Source organism: Anas platyrhynchos, chromosome Z, assembly GCF_047663525.1.
Source record: "Anas platyrhynchos isolate ZD024472 breed Pekin duck chromosome Z, IASCAAS_PekinDuck_T2T, whole genome shotgun sequence".
In the NCBI taxonomy this organism is placed as follows: Eukaryota; Metazoa; Chordata; class Aves; order Anseriformes; family Anatidae; genus Anas; species Anas platyrhynchos.
Window position 1 is genome coordinate 18,266,378 of NC_092621.1, and position 23,475 is coordinate 18,289,852.

Below are 23,475 nucleotides of genomic sequence, written 5' to 3' on the forward strand. Positions count from 1 at the left end.
CTAAAATCAAGTGGGAACTTAAAAGAAGAGTTAAGAGGAGGAAACATGGCTGTCTGAACACAAAGATTAGATAGGCTCGTATGTTGAGCTGTCTTTGAAAGAATTAGTTTGTATTACAGAACAGACAGAGCCCTAGGTCATGATGTCAATCTTTTTTCTACAAGTTACTTGGGAGAATGCCATCATTTATACTAACAGTGACGATCTGCAATATCTTGGATCTTAAAATACTCTTTTTGCTGCTTTTTGAATACTTATTACACCAAATTCTGTAACTTGGTTTGGTATAATTTAATCTTCTCCTGTGTTTTGAAACCTTTCAACAGACCTTTCAGAGGCAAAGCTTGCTATCTAAATCCTTATTAGGCACCTAAATAAAAACCCTTTGCTTTTCACTGTCATGCCATCCCACTTCCTCTCAATGTTTTATCCACAAGCTATTCCCTGAGATATTCTGCTAACAGCAGAAAACTATGCGCTACAAAACCAAGACAGAGAAGACTAGGTAAAAATGATCATATTTCAGGATAAAACATACCATCATGCCAGAGGGAGATGGCACAGAAAACCTTAGGAGCAGCTGAGCGAACAGAGAAAGCACAGGGCATTGTGGAGTGTTAACCTAAGACTTACGCAAGCACTGCTGCCTGATCTACATCCACCTGAGTGAAATTTTCACCATGCCCAGGAGTGCCTTCAGCCTGAAGTGCCTTCAGCTTAATAGCTTCAGCTCTTTTTCCTTCAGGTAGCATACTCCTTTACTATACTAAAGCAAGGCACGAAAAATTTTCAATTTAGTTGATCCACGGAATGAAAAGGTTGAGGAAGAAAGTTTTAATTACATACTCACTTTTTACCAACTCTGAAATCCATGGCCTGGTACAGCCCCTGATTCAAGCAGAAAATTTTGCCTCTAATCCACAAGATTTCCTTCCTGATGGATGGCATGAGCCATCCAAGCCACTACTTCTGGCTATTCCTTATGTCTTGTCACCTGGCTCTACCAATAAGAGTTTGACTAAGTGCTCTTCAAATAAGCGGCTATTTTGATTGCATTTTAGCTCTCTCTTTGCTGGACTGAAGAAGTCCATCTCCCTCAAAGCCTCTCTTGGTAAGCCAAGGTGGCTACAGGCCTCTGGCCAACTCAGCAGCTTGCTACTGGACTGTCCCCACCTTCTCCACATCCTTGCTGAACTGGTGACCCCCAGACTGGACCACAGCACCCACAGAGAAAGATGAAGGGCACAGTAACTTGAATGCTCTGCAAAGCTGCTGCTAATGCCCAGAACAAAATTTGGACAATCAGCTCTTGGTGCTAATCACTCGTGTGCAATCTGTGCAATGAAAATGTAACCAGAAAGACAGAGATCCAGATGGTAGTGGCTAGAACTGAAATGTAATTAGTTCAGTCAATACAGTAGCGTATTTTTAGATCTTCCACTAGTCAAAACAAGAAATGTTGCTCAAGCAAATTTAACATTGCTTAAAAAAAAAAAAAAAAAAAAAGATTGCAAAAACTGTATGCATGTTAATTCTATAGAGACTTTTTTTGACAACTTAGGCAAGAGCTGGAAAGCATATTTTAATTCATACAATGACTAAAAGTAAGAACAGTGCCAGAAAATATGATTTGGAACAATTCTTGGAATACAGAGGTTCATCTGTTTTGCAAAAGAAAGAATCAGAAGCACACAAGTATAAGCAGTTATTTTAAACTTGCCTATTAAGCAAGGACACCGATAGCTAACAGATGTGGTTATTTGCAAATGATTTCAGCAAAACATACATACTACACACGACAAGACTCCCCCAGCATCTCCAAACCCTGATTGAAACCTGTGTCCTGGTAGAGAGACATGATGAAGACACAAACTTGCCTATAAAACTCAGCATTTGTCTGAGGAGTCTAATATTACACATTTAATTAGTGTTGAGGTACAGTATCTTTCAGATGATTTTGCAGCAAACTTGGAGTATATAAAAATTAATCTAGATTGTCATTCCCAGAACTATTTAAACCACTCAAGAGAAGACTTGTTTTTGTTGGAATTTTTCTGCCTGGAGTAAGAAAAACTGTTCAGAGTCAGAAGGATGTCTTTTCTAAGAACAGACCTAATTGTTTCCAAATACACCTCAGAAAACTGATGAAACCTAAACCTTTGTAAAGTGGTTTAAGCACCGTGGCTTTGATTATCATTGACACATAACACCCATTACATTGTTTGGGTCTGTTTTGATAAGTGCTACACAAACATATTAAAGAGTGAAAACACGAGAGGAAAACATCTCATGTGGGAGGAAAAGAGAGGAAGTAGACACCAGCCAAGTAACAAATGGCTACTTTATGTCTCTATCTGCATAGCTGGCAAATTTCAAGAACCAACAGTCAGGGACCAGGCGGTGGACTCCAAGTGAATGGCCGCCGAATTGAAGATCACTAAACAAGAGGCCATGACAGGGCAAAGGTACTGAAAGAAAACGCAGTAAGTCTCATATGTGAGAGCAAGCAACCAATCTTGTTAAAAGCAAGGTGAGAGCTTCTTAATTACAAAACAAAACATGCAAGTCTTAATTTCAAAATACACACCTTGCATTTTCTAGTTAATATAAATCCTTGTTGTGGTGGTGCTTTTGTGTGTGTGTGTGTTTGCTGCCTTTTTTTTTTTTTTATGTTTACTTATTGAGGATGCCATAGAAGCAACATCAAGACAAAACAAAAACAAAAAATCACTTATGGCTTTCAAGATTCAGACAAGGCAGTAAGGACCCCGGCTCTACTTTTTGAGAAATGCTTATGGTAATTTATTTTATGTTTGGTTAGGCTTTGTGTTAGTCTGCATTTTGGTGGCTAGAAAACTTCAGTGTAGCAGTGAATGGTCCCAGTGGCTCAGTATAGTACTGGTGGCCAAGGTAACAGTGATAATACCACTTTAAAATGTCCATTACACTGTGAGAGAGTTAGTTTTCAGCATCAAAAAGATATGGTAAACTAACCATTAAAATCACTCATTTAAAGCAAATTAGACAGTCTTCATGTGGTCAGTCAAGATCATGGACATGTTTAAAATATATTTAAGCATTTTTGAGAAATCACAAGCCCTTTTGTATGTCAACTAAACATATGATTACTTTCTACATTACTGCAAACATGGTTCAACTTTTGTTTTGTTTTTCATCTTTTGTTTTCACTTTTTGCATAAACAATTTTATGAAACATTCTTAACTTCTGCCACCTTCCACCCATATTAAGCAATCTAAGATTTTAAACCAGGGTAGAGTTATCGAGCTGAACACAGCTTATTCTCCACTCCCCTAATCCTGCAGAACCTCCTCCGCCTCACATCTGCAGGACTGGAGAGTTGCCAGTGGCAGGTCTGTTCTTCACGGCACCATTCCTTCAATGCCTGTAGGGATTTCACTGCAGAAGATAATTCTGACCATATCTTACTAAAAGTTGATGCCATTTGATGATAGTTTGATAGCCCATTCAAATTTAATCAAGGGTCTTGCTTAATTTCTGGATTAGCTGGTATTCTCCGTAATACAGAAAGCAAAACTGATTCACACTACCATGATCAGCAGCAATTTTTGCAGCCTCACAGTTCAGACCCAAGACTGAGGTGGCACAGGAATAAAAAGTTTCTCCCTCCTGCAGATTGGCTTTTGAAGTCATGGCTGTAACACGCTGGGCAGCCAACAGAAGAAAGCCTGTACTGAATGCTGCCTGCACTGGACAACTTCTGGGCATAAACAAAAGACAGTTTTTAGGACTAACCACCATGCACTCTCCACAGACTCTAACCTAAGTTTAAAATAATATTTGCATCAACTGAAACTATAGGTGTCAACAGGGCTATTTTTATGCAAGTATGGTTGGAATATTGTACCTGAACTTGCTTGGAAAGTATATACCTTCCTTTAACACAAAATTAGCTCTGGGTGTAACTATTATTTGTATTTCAGCAGAACCTACAAACTATTTATTTTTGCTAGTACATAACTGTAACAACAACAACAAATGTTCTCCACACCCATGAAGTTTAATTTTAGGAGCCTCTGGCTCCCAAAACCCAGGTGAGACAACAGCCAGCTCTCATCTTCCTCCAACCACAAATGGAAAGGTGGAAAGTCCTAAAGAAGGAAGGGCCCTAATCTTGTTACTCCTGTTCCTCTGCATCTCTTTTCCCCTTCTACCACTCCAAGCCAACCACCTCAAACCCAGTTACATTCACTGGCTCCCTCTAAAGGCATTACTGCCCCTTTCCTTGCTGCTGCAAAAAGTGCTCATCATGAGGAAGCTCACTGTAGCTACTGTCTCAGATTACTGATTTTTTTTTGTTTGTTTTTGCTTTCTGGCAGGACTACACAAGAAGAAAGCCTATATTTTTAAACTTAAATTCTCTTGCTAAATACTGTTCATGGTTACTCATTTCTTCCATAAGATTATCATATTGCAGGCTTAGCTGCTGCTCCATTTCTACCAGATGCTGCAAATCATTAGGGAATACTCTGATTAATAATTTTTGTCATATGAATAAGAGAAACAAACTTTTTTCATAATCAGCTCCCATGCTTCATCTTTGCTTTTCACTTTTTGTAAATTAAATTTGGAATATTTTTCTCAATTTGAACATTTCCCCTGTTTTAAATGAGAAATTAATGGTTCTATATGTACTAAAACAAAATTTTGGCTGAACTAATAGCTAAATGGCTGGGTTTATTTTATATATATTATATATATGCACTAAAAGGCAATATTCTAAGGTTAAATTATCTTTTCAAGAAGATTCTCCTTTATTATTTTTTATCATGACAGAATTTGCAGACCCAATAAAGGCTGGGGCCCCACTGTATGGTACGCTGTAATGACAACTATTAAGAACTCAGCTCCACCCCATGAGAGCTCACAAATCCATGCTTCTCCTATGATGCAAATAAATATAGAGTGGCTGCTTGGTTCTTCAGAACTAGCCTGGATAGCAGCCTTGAGAACACAGACCATCGAGCAAAATCTAGTTCGACTATCCACGTATTTATTAAAAAGACTAGGTAGCACTTTGGCTTAAAAAATTATGAGGAACACTATATTAACACAAGAACATCGAACGGACTTTGACACTTTATAAAACCAAGCCTTCCTGAAAAACTAAGCTGCCTAATAGCAGCAGTCAAAAAGCAGCAATTTTGCAATGGCAAACTTTTTTTCCATATAGGAAGAGGTAAAAGTTTCAGTCCAGCTTTAAACCAAAGAAATAAAATTGGCGTCTCATATTATCCAGAGTAGCGCCAAATAAAATAGTTCAACAACTCTTCTCTGTTTCACTCATCCCATCAGTGTGCAGTGCTGATATTCCTCAGACAGTGCTGCACAGTGACAGTGGTTCATCTGACAACAGGCACTCACTCTTTATTTTGTTGCCCTATGTGCAGCTGTTGACTTGCATCCATTGCAGTGAGTGTTGCCTATACAAAACGGCCCAACCCTAAGCTCACAATGCACCTAAGAACACAAGCACCAGATGGATGCAGACAATAAATAAAAGGAGATAAAGCCGGTCAGAGTATTCCTAGCATGTTGACAGATGACTGTTTATAAATATAGATAGGTGTTTATATGTATGTTTATATATGTACACGGCAAGTTCCTTTTGAGTCTAGAGGCATAAATGGAGGACAAAAAAGCTTGTTTTATTATTAGGTGAGCAATGAAATTCAGCACCACAAGTTGAATGAGGTAAATACATTTCACAAAGGCCTGCAAGTATACCTATTTAAACATTTCATGAGAAATGGGATAATAAATACAGAGCTCTTTCTCTAGTATGCAATTTGATTCCAGTAGCAAACCCCCAAGTAATCATTCTTCTGTTTTTCCAAAAGGTAAGAAAAATCCCCAAAGAAAAGCATCGATAGTGTTTATCAACCAAACGGGTGCTATGCATTTCTAAATACGTCAGTGGCAGTGATGGGAATATATAAATAATTTTTGGAGCATATGAATAAAAAGATTCACCGCAATCCTACCATGATTACAGCTCATGCTAACAATTGTGACAGATTCTCTCTGATCTGACTTTAGAGTAGCTCTGATAAACTGCTGAGCAGGTAACCTCTAAGTATGAACCCTTACAGTGAACTGGGAGCAGTATCTAAAGCAAATACAACACTGCTGTTCTCATAACTACTAGCTGAACCCCTCTTGCCATTTCCCAAAGAGAAGCAGTACATCCCAAGCTACCAACAAAGTGCTATGGTCCAAAATTAAATTAATGACATTGAGGATATTAATACAGAGTATCTATCATCAAAGAGCACAAATATTTAAGTGATTAAATAAATGACAGGATCATGATGATCGCTGGGATTGGAAAGGCCTGCCACCTTGCTTTTTCATCTGTATATGACCCCTCTTTTCTCTTTGCCACTCATTTCACTCCTCTTCCACCATCTCTGCACAACTCCAACAGATCAAAGAATGCACCATCCATTGTAAATCAAGCCAGAGGCTGGAAGGCCAGAGTACACAGCCACTGCGCCACCGCAGAGAAAGCTGACACTACTGCAGTTGCTGCAGCAGCAGAGGTTAATCATTTCTAAAGGGTAGAAGTCACACATTAACTGGTTTCACAATTACAAAAATGAAGTCTGCGATTTAGTAGCCAATAAGAACAAGGTTAAAATATATTCACTTTTTTTTTTTTTTTTTTTTAACTCAGAACTCTGTTTTCACTATCCTAGGAAATTGCTATTTTTAATGAAACGCATTAACATTTTCAAAAAAATGCTTAAATTTATATTCAGCATGGTTCATTCTAATTTCTATTAATATGTCTGCAAGTGTAACAATATCCTTATCCTTTTCAAGCTGTTTGAATGTAGGGTTTTTTCAGCGTTTTCTTTAAAAGTTTAGCTGGCTGTTTTATAATTTGTCACCTTTTGTCTTCTTTCAGCAGTATGTCATTAAGTCTTTAATTTGGCGTTTCCTGTTGTCTGCAGTGGGATATATGCTGTTTTAAATCCAAAGGATTGCAGACATAGACGGTGGGTAAAATCTGTGAACCATAAGTAAATTCTTATAAGGAACATACAAAAAAAGATTGTTCTTCAGTCAGACTTAAGCCATTACTTTCTTCAAAAGAAGAAAAGACACAAGTTAAGAAAAAGGCACCGCCAAAGACCTTCTGCCCAAATGTGCATCTCCATGAAGTTTCCTGCTGAGTGCATATGAATGCACTGCGATCTGGGAAAAGGATCCAAATAGGATTTCAAACATCCAAAAATTTTAACTCAAACATTTAGGTATTTCACCATGCTGCTATTCATTCATTCACTGATTTTTTTTGTCTTAGTTTAAAGAGATGCTAAACAAAAGGAGAAGAGCTCTACATGTATTTACATTCCAAAACTAAGCTCCCCTTACCACCCCCCTAGTCTGTCATCCCTTCATAGCTAAACAAACCGTAAAGTCTACCCCTATGTTCTTGAAGCAAAGTAACAAACACAGTAAAAGTTTGGTCTTTCAAGAAGAAAAAGAGGAAAAGCAGTTTTAATCTATTATAGCTGACTGTGTTGTTTTGACTACGAACGGCATCACATTCAGATAATATGTGCAGACTAAACTGGCAATGGAGCAGGATCAATTTCCTTACTATTTTGGCTTTACTAAACTTTGTTCTTTGACAATTTCCTCATCATTAATAGCCATTTGTATCCTATCACTAAGACTGAGACTGTCTGTTATATACAAATGATATATTTTGCAGAATTATTTTGGAAACAAAAATGAAGGATGAATATTTTACCATGTAAAAAGAACGTGAGGAAGAATTGTACAGCAGCAGGGTTTTCATGGAGAGGAAGCCTAAAAGACCCTGCAGCCGTGTCGCCTTGTGCACTCGGATCACTGCAGAGCCCTGGCTGCAGCAGCCTGCTGTGGTCAGTGCAGGTCCAAGGCTGCAAACACCAAAATCTGTCAGTTCTCAACCAGCGGTCCAGGGGGCTGCTATGGATGTTGCTATCAGCTTGGAGCACATTTGCACCAAAGGTTTTGGAATTTGGCAGCATAAGAACAATGCATCCAACATTTGTCCAGGTTTAAAAGGCTCATTCCTAGATGGGTCCCATCTGTATTTTATGGGCACCTTCCCCAGTGCTGAGTCAGTATTTTTCACACTGTACACAACTTATGGGTTGGGGTCTGTGTCTTTGCCAAGGAACACAGAAAACAGTTTGTAGTTTCCCAATGGGATGATTTGCCTTTCTAGTTTCATTTAGATTCTGTTTGTGCTGAACACTTAATGGCACATGAGATCTCTTCTGCTGAACAGGTTGAAGCATCCAAATTGAAGGACAATATGATAAAGTGCTACTGGAATAACAAGGAATTTCCTTTACGCACAGAAGAACATATTTAATCCACTTTTTGAAAATGATTCATTATGAAATAGGCTCTCTTCTGTTTATGAATTGTATTTTGAACCCTAATATAATAAGTACAGTTTAAAGCTTTTAAACATGGCCTTTTTACTATGAAGCAAGTTAATCTTATTGAGAACATGCAAAATGATACATTAGAATAATATATCCACCTACAAGGCATCTTTGATGGAAATGGTAAACATTATTTTTGATGCACTTACAAAATTACACTTGTGAGTATCAGGAGGATCTCTTGGGATTTTTACCACAAGGATGATAAACTGAGTTGCATCCTGTTCACAGTTTCAGTCCTTCTAGTGCAATGCTGCTGAGCATCATCTTTTTTCCTTCTGCTTGTCCATTAAATATGCAATGACACGTTTATTAGGCTGGTGTTAAAATGTTTTAGGCTACTGTTTCTGAACCCATGTTCATGATCCAAATTTTGCTTTGTTAACCTGGATTCAGCCTTAAGGACCAAGTTCAGAACCTGACTCATGGCTTATTTGTAAAGGTTTTGTCTTCCTTGTGCCAAGAATACAGAGGCTTTATTAACATTCTGAAAATTATACAAGTTGAATTAGGTTCCCTGTATTCTGCTGTCAGATATGAGGTAGAAATTTAGAATTAATGTTTTTATGTGGCTTATTTAACTACTAATGACCAGCATTAAATTACAATAGTATCCACTCAGGGTCTTTATTTGTCTCTTAATTACTTCATAAATACAGTTGAAACGTTTTTGGAAGTTGCATGCTGTAACAAACTCAGAAGAAAAATTCTCCTAAGTACTAAAATTACAAATTCAAATAAGAACAGGTATAAAATGTTCAAAACTGTTCTGCAGACTTGTGTAGGTGGGGAAGTGATTGTAAAAACATGGAAGTACCACAGCTATTCCACTCTAACTCCCCCACAGACAATCCTACTAAAAGTCTTTCTGTAGTTTAGCTTAATCCACTTTCAAAGTGGACTAAAAAAAGCACTCTTGACATCTTTTCAGAGAGCTACTGTAGAAGAGCTATTGCTTGGTATCTATTTTGGGTTATTTCTCTATGTAGACAAGTCTTAAATGATAGCTTTACTGGCATACTTCCTAAGGTTACATCATCCACCATGATGTTTCAACTGTCATTTGGAAACAACTTTGTGGGTAGATCCAGGTATTCTGCATTCTAGAGCCTTTAAACTCTTCTACTTTTTTAACTTATAGAAGGTCTGGTGTATGGAAGTGGGTTTTCATCAAGCATTTGAAAACAAAATGTGAAAACTGACCATTTCTGTCCTTTCCGGAAGGTTTTCCCTATTATCTTGCTTTCATACAAGGAAATTTTCCACTCAGATTAAAAAAGAAATTGCCAAAGTTTTTTCTGTGTGTGCATGTGTGTGTTTTTGTTTGTTTGATCATTTGTTTTTTTTTTTTAAGACAACTATCAGAATAAACTCACTACTTTGATTTAGGACATGGTGTTTTCAGAATTTCAGAGGCATTTTCATAAACTTAGGCCTTGACTTGAAATTATTATTATTATTATTCCTCACCTCTATAAGAGGAAATTATTGATTATGATGTGGTAGTTACATTACTAATCCAAAACTTAATACCGTGTATTAAATCCATTCTATGATGACACAAACCATGTGCAACAGCACAGACACATCCATCAGGAGAAAGGTATCCAATAATTTTTAGATTGAGTACTGCAAACTCTAGACTCACAGGGAAGAAAAAACACCACAAACTGTAATAACATACTTTATGAAATGATGAACTGGAGAATAGGTAAGCAAGATGTCTCTCCCTTTACAAAAGAGGAGAAATTGGTCGAGGCAGCCAACTTCAGCCAAAGTAACAGAACATATCACTGAAAAGACCTGATTTGTCATAGAAAACTGCATATTATCTGCCAGCATTATCAACATTACATTAAAATGAACTTATTTTACTTAATTATAAGTTTGAAACTGTTAACCTGGAATTGCAATGTTTACTTATATTTCAGATATACTATGAAATATATTGCCATACACACTTAAAAAAAGAAAGGCGACACAGCCAATGTTTCTCTTTCCTCATAAACAAATTCAAGAGACATTGGCACATCATTGTTATTTTGGCACATGTTAACCTAAGCTTGAGCACACAAAAAGCAGGTCTGCTGGAAATGAATTATTCACTCCCAAAGGATGGTAAGGCCAAAATACTAAAACCATTTATTAGAAAAATGTTCCCAACATGACAAGAAATGGGGCACTGCAGAAAACAAAAGATGTGTTCTGGACATCATCACAAGGCTCTTCATGACCTGGTTAGAGAAGATGCTCAAAAAGGAATGGGGAATCTTGAAAAAAAAAAATATAAAAATGCAAGGAGTCATACTTAATGAGAAAGTAATTATTTTCCTTGCCTTCTCCAGTCCACGATTTCCATCTGCTGTTAATTCATTCTCTTCATCTTCATCCTCTACATTTTGTGATAAATTGATAAATTTGACATCTAGATATTTTATACTCCAGCTTCAGTCTCCTGCTTTCCTCATTCCATGCCATATTCTTAAAAGGCATCTATATTTTTTCTAATGGTTGTTTTCTGCAAGATACAACCTGATTGTTAAAATGGAAAGATGACCAGCTCAGTCCTAACTCCCAGACCTGATTATTGAAGATTTCTCTTCTAAAGCAGGTATGCCAAGCATCCAGTCTCTTGGTCACACCTACCTGACTGAATGATTTCATCTGGCCTACAAGAGTTCCATGAATTTGTAGTCATAAGAAAAAAAAAAAAAAAAGAAAAAAAAAGAACAACACAAAGCCACAAATTCAAACTAGTAAACTCGCTCATGCTCCATGAATGAATGCAACATGTCAGAATCAGAAGTGGCATTGCCAGGTTCACTTCTTCTCTATGTAACCTAACAAATCTTCCCCAAAAGCCCTTTGCTGCATCTCAGTTCAAGTCAGCTTTAATATCATTCTTTTGCCATTCATATTTTAATAAAAAAAATATTGAATGTGGATCAAACCAGTTGCCAAAATCCTGCATGTCTCACCATTTGAAACAAATATAAAGGTCTTTATTTAAAAGCATTTCTGCAAGAATCAGCAGCTAAATCTCCCCACAAATTGAGCTAAAGACTGTACCATTTATCCTCTCCTGAAGTTTCAGCAAGGTTGTAGAAACAAGGACTCAAAGTGACGAAATTGACAGCTGCTTATGTAATCTGCATTTTGCTTTCCTAGTTGCCAATAAGATAGTAAAATAATATACATCAAACACTATTTTCTATAAAGATGTCTCCTTGATTCCATGCAACTGGCCAGCGTCTGGCAAAGAATTATTTCTTCATTTATATGTACAGGCTAGACCAAATTAAGAAAGTCTAATCATGTAATTTGCCTGACACTCTGTGGCTAACCAGCAGGGATCTTCTTTTCTGTCATCCACCTAGAAAGCCTGAAGTTCTCAATGTTAATTTAATTATCCTACACTGAAATTCACAATTACAGGAACGCATCTGACTTCAGTGGGAACAATGCTCGATGCTCAGCAAAACTCCTCCCTAGGGCTTTATTCCCAGTTTATGGGCTAGGCTTTGAAAGGTGTTTAGGTACCTTCAGAGGAAGAGGAGCAGGATTTACAGCAGGGTAAGAAGAACAGCCTTGGGTAGGTCAGAATTCCTTTCTCAGTAACAAGTGATTATGAAAGCACAGATTATTAACATCAGTCAGCAGACATGACACTTGATCTCATGCTTTTCTGATTACCTGCCCCAGGACACCTTTGTCTGGGCCAAAGGGTATTTAGAAGGAGGAAAGCAGCTGCAGTCGTAGCCACCACTATTTTATCTGCGTTCTGTCTGGAGTTTAAATTTTGTGTGTCATACTGACGCAAGGCACTAAGATGGTTCAAGTGTTGTGCTAATAATGCTTAGTGATTTTGGCAGCAAGCCAGGAACACACTGTACAAAAGAGAAGCTAGACAGACTATGACAATTTTCAACAGCTTATAACTTGCTCAAATCTCCAAAACTTTTCAAGGGGCCAGCAAAAGATTCCCTCCTACTTTCTACCTTTCTTTTGATGAAAAGGAAGTAAATAGAAGTAACTGGAAGTAACTAAGAGCTTTTCAAAGCAGAAAGCACTACCATTGATTACCAGAAGTATAGCAAACCTGTGCTTCTTCCTGAAAAGTTTGAAATCATCTTCGTGATAAAACAGCAAACCCTGACTTCTCAGGGTCATTTTTCTCATGAATCTTCATCTTGCTACGCAAGCAAATCTATGGTTTTGATGATACATTTGTAAAAATGCCCTAAGTTGTTTAAACACAAAGGACTTCAAATGTGAATGTGATTTAGAGGTAATAAATCTATTAAGATTACAACTTATAACAACTAATTAAATAGAGCTGTTCATTAACTATGAAATATCATGTAGAATAGACATAAACAGGGCTTTCCTGAGTCTTCAGCACATTATCACTATCTGACTTTGTATACAATAGAGGTATTAATTACATTAACTTTAATTACTTGCCACTTTATACTTTTGCAAGGCATTTTCTCTGATGGAGAAAAACATATCTATTTAGTTACAGAAGCAATCAGCTTGATGAAAGGCAATTCATTATTGCATGACAACCCGGAATTGTTGGCCAAACAAGCAGAAAACGAAGACTTTCCCCCACCCCACCCCATCCCCCCCCCCCCCCCAAAAAAAAAAATTGTCTGTCTATAAGCCTTGATTTGACCTAGTTAGAATCTTAAACAGACCTTCTGTACAGAATTCTTCTGTAAACTTTTAAAAGGTCTTCCCTGCAGGAATACATTTGCACAACCGATATCATCACAGAGTTGTGTCTAGTCCAAGCTATAAAAAATTGACAAACATTGAAAGTAAGTGTTCCCAGAAAAGAAATCTGTTTATAAATTTCCAATCCAGGTAGTTGAATACCCAGTGAGTGAGCTTCAGTTTCAGAACTGAATTCTCTACAGAAAACTGTGACAAATAATTTTTCTACAGCATGCAAAAGAAGGTTGTGAGAAAGAAAGCATCGAGAGACTTCAAGCTTTGGACTGATCTCCAACAGAGTCCAGTAGACTGATCTATTGGTCTTCAACAGCTCTCCAAATTTAAAATGTAAAATCCCAGGATAGAGATTATATATGGTGCACAGTGAAAAGTCAGCACATAAGATTAATAATGAATATCTTGAACTCTGTGTCAAGCATTTTGTTTCAGACAAGATGAAAATTTCCTCTCATGTTTCTAAATTGGCAGAAGATTAAGCACAGGCAATACCCTTAACACCTGTCGTACATAATACAGTTCTAAAAGTGGGCTCTGTTATGTACAGCATCAGGTAAGTTAGTCTTCCCTTTTTACTTTCTCCACCTAAGACCACCATGACTAGGACTCCCTAAATAAATTAACAAAACAAAATCATAGAATAAAGGCCTTAATCATTTTCGCATCTTTTTCCTGAAAAAGGAAACAGATGATGAAAGAACCAGGGACCCTTCCTGAACATTCACAGAGTAAACAAATAATCTATGGGGAACAGCCTCTAGCATCAACACTTTTCTTCTGGAGATAAATGGACCATAATATGATCAATGAATAAAGTTACCAAATTTTCATTCTCCTATATAGACTGAGCTTAACTGGTGTTCTTATAGCAAACCTATTTCCCAATATCCTGTATTGTACATCAACTCTTTGTATTCAGTTAAAATCTGACCGTTTTATTTCCAAAAATATGTATAAAACATATGGTTCCTTGAAAATGTGACTCCAGCACAATAGATCTGTCTTCACTCTCCGAATTATTCACAGACAATATCCTGCTCATCTCAATACAATTTTTATTCTTACCAAAAGCAAACAATACAACTCCTTGGGGGTGGGGGGGGGGGCGGTGCTGGTAGCTGCATCCATCTTGTCCTAACCAGTCCGAAGCAATTCTACATGGGGAGATTCCTATGGATATTACTTAGACTTCCTTAATGAAATTCAGGTGTAATCCCTAAGGCTCTATAGCAAAGAGTATCTTTAGCTCAACTACAGAATATGGTATTTGCCAAAAGGGGATTTATTATGTTTAGATGTGTCTACTATGAATACCAACAAGTCTAGAGACACTATTTAAAACACACTTCAAAAAATACACTCAACTTAAAATTCACCAAGGAAGAAAATATAAACAATTTATAAAGTGCATTGGGAAATGTATTTAAGATTAGAAAGACTTCAGTTTCATTAGTGTGAATTTTATTAAGGTCGATTACAGTATGAACATCCACTCCTGTTCTGTTCTATCCTTGATGTATCAAAAGTTTTCCAAGATTATCTATAGCAAATGCGAAGCATAAACCCCTCTGATCAACTCACTGATAAAGAAGATACACAAGCAAAAGGAAAAAAGATACACAAGCAAAAGGCTTGATTCTTCTCCAATATTGTCACAACAGAGTCTGTGGTGTGATCCATAGAGATTTTCCACCAGCACACAATGGGGCCCAACCAACACTTGGCTCAATTTGCTTTCTCCTTCTTCATTTTCCCGAAGAGAAAGTCTTATTCAGGAATACCATTTTGGTAAGGTTATGTTCCTTCAATATTTTTCATGCAGCCTAGGTTAGGTATGAAGCAGAGAGGCATAACTGCCCTTTATCTCTTTTGAGCAACACATATTTCCCAGTAGCTTGTTTTCACTTTTTCTTTTTTTTTTTTTATTTTTTTCCTAATACTTTTAGCCTGTCAATCCATCCTCTCCCACTTGGGACCATAATGCATGCAATACTCAGAGCATTCTAGTAGTCCATGGGGTCTGAGGCTGCTATTTGTTGCTAGCCACAGCATATGGGTAAGTAACAAAAGTAAAAGTACAAATATTGACTACATGAAAATAATGGAGGAATAGCTTTAAATGTAATGCTCTGAATGGATGTTATTAAGAGTAGCCCTTCCCTTCTTTGTTTCGGGAACATGTTATACCTGTGCCGCACATTTCAGAGAAACAGCCTCAAAAAAAGATGATGTTTCACTTTCACACTTCTGAAATCCCAAAAATATTGAAATATTACAGTTAAAGTAAAAAAGTCATTATTTAGAGAAAAAGTTACAAAATGACTGACAAGAAGTACAAACAAGACATCTACAGAATCAATTAAGGCAGGTGCTTCTGCATGGAAACTCAATGCCAAGAAAAAAGGTACATGATCTCTAAAAACCTACAACCTAGAGCTTATCCAGGTTCTCTTATTCAGCTTACTGTTTTCTTACCTAGACACTGTAAAACCTAATGCAAACCTAAATGCAAATAATCAGTAATGTAACTGCCTGAGATAAAGACATCACTGCAGTCCCACTCTGTATTCCTCTATATAACCAGATTTAAAAAGGTTTAAAATGGTAGGGAAAAAATAAATAATAATTAAAAAAAAAAAAAACAACACAGAAGAATCAGTGTTGAAAATGCTTGATTACCTTAGCTCAAGCTACACATTCTTAAGCTTTCATTTACTGACAAAATGAAACATTGTCTTCACTTCTTTCATCACCTTAGTATGTTTATTATTCTTTCTTAAATACTCTGAATTAAATCCTCTTACCTGATTCTAAGATGCACCACTGTGAAGGAGGTAGTGGTGGAGGGTTGCCTTAAATGAATAGCGCAGAAAAAGCCACAGATAAAGAGAGAAGATAAAATAACTTAAATGTATTGGTCTTGATGTAGAAAATCTAATTTGACATTGAAATGTAATTTAAACAAACGTCCTTCAGGTAGAGGAAGGCTACAAGTTATGTGCTACATCTACATTTATAATTCTACTAAAAGTCCGTATTTTGAATATTTCCTATTATACAGAATACAATTACGGGGATACCTGACTGAAGCAATAACTGATGTATTTTAAAACTTACAGTATTATTAACATGGAGAAGAGCCTTTGTACTTCTGATCCACCCAAGCTGATCTCTCCCTACAAACCTAGCCTTCCTACAGACCTTCATGACTGTAAGACTCACAGTGACCTGGTGCTAATAATGGCATTTCAATATAATGTATCAACTGATCAATTCAGAATTGTATTTGATAAAGAAAGGATAACAATAAAATTCATGTTATTTCATTTAGCTAATGGGAAAAAGTGTTATTCTGAAGCACCCTGGGATGTGAATCAACATGAAAACAGATAGATAAGGGGTCAGGAGGAAAAAACAAAGTAATATTTAATCCCAATAGAGTTGTCTTGCCTCTCACTTGCATATATGAGCAAATAAACTGCTAACAGCAGTAGTTTTCCCAGCTCCTGTGCTAATTTTATAGCCTAACTGTCAAGGTCTAAGAGGGGAGGCTTTATATAGATCAAAAAGCAGGAACCTGCTCACTGTTTAACCAAGTTGAAAAACAAACTATGAGGGTGAGCAAAAGGCTAACAGTATGATTCTGCTTCAACATTATAACTAGAGAGAAAAGCACCTGTAATGACTGATGGGGTGACCAGATGAAGAAAATAACCCCATTCCTGCCCTCCTCCAGGAGAAGGTCCAGAAGCAATTAACATAATCCATGAACATCAAGTTCTTCAGGATAATGTAACACAAAATATACAGATGTTATTCTAATAGCCAAATCCTTTTAGAACTTATAAATTGGTAATAAATCAAATTGTCAAATGGCTATTAGAACACACTACATTTCATTTTTAAGCATGCACAAAGGAAGCTTTCGTCACCCAATTCCTGTATTAAATATGCTTTAATTTTGCATTATTCTCACTCTGACAACTACAGTATGTCCCAGCTTGCTGTGAAAAAACCTGCAAACCTTGGAAATACCTCCATTGCCTTTTGCAAATTGGAAGCAGCAGACACCAAGCAACCAGCACAGTCCAAGCAGTAGAGCCAGTAAAAGTAATTGCACAATAAAGTAATAAGTTAAATCCAAAATCAATCACTTCTCACTGGATGACCTTCAAACTTCTATAAGCAACCTGCAAAGCAAAGAAAGATTGTATATGGAATCTTTGCATTTACTCATTTATTGTTTTTGCTGTGAGACTGAGATTTTTTTAGACTGTTTTCACCTTTTACCCACTTCATTTTAATTACAATATTTAAATTTTCTTTTTTTTTTTTTCCTAAGGAAACCTCCTTACATTTGCCAGGATCAAGCTTAGGTATTCATGAGATAGATGTTTTAGACGTAGACTTGTCAAACAATAACTATTTGGGATTAATTCCTGTAGCATGCCACAGTTTATTAAAACTGTGAAGAAATTATCAGGAGCAAGGGCCTTTTGAAATGGGCAGGCAAGCCTCAAAATTAAAGGGAGAGACACAGCCAGGCATCTGACCTGACACAGCTCACCCAAACAGGTATCTGGGGAGCACATTGCCCTCCTGTTATACACATTGTCATTGCTTGTGTACCAGGTACTTCACAGGCTGCATCTGAGAACACATGTAATGTGCAATTAAAAGGTTAATAAAAAAACAACTTGTGTTACTAAGTTCAAAGCATCTTCTTTTTGCCAAGGTCAATAGGAGCAACAATCCAGGCTTTCAGAGAGACTGCCTTTTTTTTTTTTTGTTTTGTTTTGTGTTTTTCTTTCCTTTTTCATTTTTAACTACAAGATCAGGCCAAATATGCTTGATGGAGAAATAAAGACAGGAAAACAAGCTGGAACAAGCTACTTTTTAGGGGATGAATTCAGAGGGGTGTGTGTGTATGTGCATTTCAAACTATCCTTAAACAACCAAGTCAACAGGATATTTGTGTGAGAGTTATTTAAGAAAAAAAATTAACCCAAATCACTGACACAAGGTCAGATTTTCTGGAGCATTTCTCCTGGGCACAGGCTGAGACTTTTTGTACAGCTATGACCACTGGCATCCATGTTGCATTGTCCCCTTGTCTAGGACACTTTCTAGGCTCATCTCCACCCTCCCACCTATTTCTACACATGCAGGAGCTTAAGTATCTCTCAGATACTGCCATCAGGACCTTCAGCATAAACTACCGAAATGGTTTTAAGAGTTCAGGTTCAAATAAATGCTCACACTAACCACAGGTAAGAGGGACGTATACTGACAAGTGATTTTGTCACATGCGAACAGCAGCCTGTGCACAGACTGTAGACATCTCTTCTCAATTCATTTGCTTTTACCTTGGTAAGAACAGCATTGTACCTGGCCATCCTGATACATCCAGTCTTCTCAGGTTCATGCAAACATATTCCAGTCAAAATCCTACTCAAAGACATAAAAATCTAAGATCTTTTACTTCCTTTTTTCTTCTCCTTTTTTTTTTTTTTTCCCCAGAACTTCGCCCCTTCTTACCAATTTGCATTTATCTTAAAATAGACACTACTTGTGACAGTAAAGATGTTAGCTATCATCTTTAATACAAAACGTAGTGGGGGAAAAAAGGGATTTGGTGGGGAGCTGCATGGTCTTCCTTCCAGTTGTTTTTCCTAGGATGATTGAAAACATTGGAGAAGAGTGATAGTTTTCTCTGTGACCTCCAGATATGACACCAGAATACTGCTGGCTGGATGATTCTATGGAAGAGCTAAAAAACTAAGTACCAACACGATTATACTTCTTTAAAAGACACTGTTTATTTATGTATATAGAAAAGTCTTGCTTCTTTCATGCAATGTGTAGTGCAACGTAGTAACAGCACAGTGACCCAGACGTCTGTTACACATTTGGTTCTGCATACATAAAAAGAAACAAATCTCAGTAAGACAATGCAACAAAAAAAGCTTGCAATCTTCTAAACTAGTACTGAAAACCAGTGAAATAATCAACTTTGACAGATCTTTCAGTACTACTGAGGAACTTGTATTTTAACAGTACCTGAAAACAACACATATGCTGAGAATATGCATCTTGGGACATTGAAAGCTCTTCTTCCACCCAGTATGGGCCAGAAATATTGTTATTTGACTATGTTTTGCAGACCTTACAGTTTTCTCAAGGTACTATGAATGTGTCATATCATCAACTATCCTCCTTAAGTGTGATCATTATAGAACACAGATACAGGAGTAGGTACACCCCTTACCTTGGATCTTGAAATCTATAATCTCCACAAAGTTTCATGTAAGAGAAATTTTACTCTGGGAGAATTGACTTTTAATCTGAAATGCTTCATTCTCTGAAGTATTCAGATCTGAGTGGACTGTTCAAGTTCAATTTGTCCTGAAATTTACTTAAAACAACATGTCCTTATTCAAAGGACAGGCTTCCCCCTTCCTCCCCCCCCCACCCCACCCTGACAGTTCCCTCGACACATCCTGACTGAAATTGAGAACTCAGACCTCACCTCAGCATTGCAAAAGAAATAGTTTTACTCAGTCATTATATAGGTTGTTCTGTTTCTGGATGCTGAAACAGACCGATCACTAAATTCCCAAAACAACAGCTGAATGCATTTTAAAAGGACTCCACCCTAATAATTACGCCAAGTGAAAAATACTTTCAAGTTGTCTGTAAAATGGGGGCTGATGGAGAGGCCTGAGAATTTGTACAGCAGATTCTGGACAAGCTGAGGAATTTCCCAATGCTATTTCATGCTAACATATAGTAAAATTTCAGTTTTTCTAGTAACACTAGAAGTACTTGTTTTATTTAAATGTCAGTCTGAAACTGTAAAAAATAACCACTCAATTCCTGACCTTTATCTCAGCAACTCTGTTGATGCTCTAGCATGGTTTCTCATTCTAAAACAGCAGCTGCTGGAACAAAGAGTACATCTGTATCTCCATTTGTGAAGAAACAAGGGCATTAAAACAGGTATCCATACAATTTTTACAAGTGCTTTTGTTTGGAAAGACAACAGGCTAATCCAATCTACTCCACAAAGCTTGGCATAACCTAAATATACCATAACACTATGCACCTATTTATTTACCTGTTACAAAATCTGTCTACCATCTTCTCTTTGCCTCCACCTTTTTTTTTTTTTAGCAGAAATGAATGCTGCTCAGTGACACGTTGATACACATAAGGAACACAATTTGGTACAGAAGTATTTATTATTTTTTGCTTCAAGCTAAAGCTCAGAGTCTGGATTTGTCAGCTCAAAGTTACGTATGAAATGCTGACTTCATTTAAATGACAGAATAATGATGGAAAATAGAGGAGAAAAAACATTAGCCTGGATATATCACCAGTATCCTGATATGTATAATACATTACATTATTATGAAGGATAGTGCTTGACAATGCTAATAGCTAGACTGATGTAATCCATTTCATTGCAGGTTCATGTTGATGACCTTCACTGTGATTTAGAAAAGTATATACATACATATACACACAACTCAGATATGCACACACTTTTTCCAGATGACTTGATAAATATTTCAGAGTTCATTCTTCTATAGCAGAAATATATTGCCTCATTAAAATTTTGGTTAAATAGAAATATAACTATATAGAAACGAGTTATTTCTAAATATTAGGAAAACAGTATTAACAGACATTGGGGAGAAACCATTATTCTATACAACATTTACTTCTTCATGAAATTGCGATCAAACTGTGGATAAAAACATTCTCTAAGTTCAATACACAGCACAAGATAGAAAAGTGAAACTACAACAAAAAAATATGGTCCAAATCTGACAGGATAAGGAAGCCATCTTTTATTTTTCCTCTTTCCAGAGAGCTGGGGAGCTAGAGGATATATTGGCATGACTGGAAGATAAAATCCATTCCTTTTATGGCTTAAAAACAGTAACCATACAATACAAGATCAGAATCACATCAGTTTGCTGCAAAGTGTCTTCTGAGCCACAGTGAAGGAATTTAGCATCCTTTGTAAAATTATCAGAATGATATGACACATATCTGTCATTCACAAGGCAGAAAGTGATACCTCTACCCCATGTGAAATTAGCACAAGATTTAAAAAACAATTACGGAACTGTTTTTGTTGTATTAAAAAATATAGTCACTGAAAATATTAGAGTAGGATTCATTTGTTCGGGCTAAAACTTTTTCATTACATGGAATATCTGTCTATCACTCTTAAGACATATTATGACAAAATATGGTAGAAACAAAGTGGCAGGGAAGTGAGCAATGTAAGCCCATGATATGATTAAGTGAATGAAAAAATTTTGGACAAGACTAAGTTAATAACCCAAGTTACTGCATTAATAACAACTGATGAGGGAGAACCAAGAACAGAACTCTTACTACTCCCTGCAACTAACTGGCCCCAGCAACTACAGTGAAAATTTAAGCCTCCACACAAAACATACTTCCGACTGCATTTTTTCCCCTAATTTCCCTTTTTACTGATGAAAATTTATAGTGTACTGTGCATAGTGGAGAAAAGGAGGCTCAGAGGCAGCCTCACTGCTCTCTGCAACTCCCTGATCACAGGCATGAGGGAACAGCACAAAGCAGCACCAGGGGAGGTTCAGACTGCATATTGTGAAAAATTTCTTTACCGTGAGGGTGGTCAAACACTGGAACAGGCTTCCTAGAGAGGTGGCTGACGCTCCATGTCTGTCTACATTCAAGGGACATTTGGATAAATGCCCTCAGTAATATAGTTAATTTTTTTAGTTAGCCCTGAACTCATCAGGGAGTTGGACTTGATGATCTTTGACAGTCCCTTCCAGCCGAACTACTCTATTCTACCAAGACGACTACCAAATATATTCCAAAATTAAAGTATTGGGATTAATTTGTTAATTCAGAGAAAAAGCATTTAGATGTGCTCTGTGGTGCTCTGCATATACCTTGTCGTAAAGTAATGCTCTTCCTGTCGTAATTTTGAAAGACTACAAAACTCATACTCTGCTATTTCCCACATTATAAAGAAACAGTTTTATGTGATATTACAATTACAAATGAAAAGCATCAGGCATGCCCAACAGGTATGTTTATCTATTTAGCTATTTTTGTTCAAGCAAGATTTCTGCAGATTTCTTTTGCTCTAGTCTTAACACTACTTTCCCAGACAGAATGGATTTCCTCAGTCCAGTTATTTTAAATTCAACAAAATACTTTTTTCCAAAAGAATCTCCCTTAAAGAAATCAGAAGCTGAAATCTACTTTTTAGGAATACATTCTCGTTGATGATAACAAGGTTTCCTGGTAATACAAAAATCAAACACTACAGGGTGATGGAAAATAGCTGAATATATTGTGAAAGCGGCACAGGTGTTTTTCTACCAGCAGTTACCACTGATTCTGAACAACTTGTTTGTGTTAGGAAACCTCGTGTTTCCATGTGAAAACAAAATTTCAGAAGTTTGTCACCACATCTGCTCTTCCTCTTCCCCCAGTCAGCTTCTTAGCTTTCCAGCCCATTTTGAAAAGAGTTTTCAGTTCCCTTTCAAAGCTATTGGAATTCATTCCTATCTGTATTTTAGAAACACTGAAAAAGAGCAATAAAAATGTAGCAAAATATTTTGAGGAACTTTTATTTTTGTCACCTTCCTAATGCTAGACAACTTCTTACAACAAAACTCAAATACTTTTAATACTTTTCCTGCTGGAATTTTAAAGGTTATAATTCTTGGGCTTTATAACATATCTCTTGAGATTCCTTAGTATTTGAGAGAAGAATCCATCAGAATAGTTACAATATCCCATACATGAGCATCTTCCTTTTGTTTAATGTCATCAATACTCATTTCAATCACTATACATATCAGAACAGTCCCTTTTCCTTTCTTAATATTCTTCAAATATTTACAGACAGCTGTTTCCTTCTTCGTCTACACATAGCTAAATTGTATATATTAAGCCCTGTTACTCATTCCTCACAAATCGGTCCCAGCATCCTCTCTAAAGTGGGGTCAATTTCTATGCAAGAATGCAGGCAGTTATCATTCTGGCACCAAGATGTTTGAAAGTGCCTGGGCAAGACATGCAAAGTAATCTTGGGTATTGTTGCTTACGATTACACTTCAGCCTCAGGTAGGTCAGAGATGTTTTAGCTCCTAAGTAAGATTTACTGGCAGCTAACTAGATTCTGTAATACTTTCTGAAGGCTGCCATTACACATGCCTTGTACCTCCC

The 23,475-nt window shown here is 36.8% G+C and overlaps 1 protein-coding gene across 9 annotated transcripts in view; it reads right to left on the reverse strand.

Annotated features, from left to right (window-relative positions):
* ARL15 (ARF like GTPase 15) overlaps positions 1-23,475 on the reverse strand; it is a 236,248-nt gene that overhangs the window by 88,762 nt on the left and 124,011 nt on the right. The window lies entirely within an intron of this gene.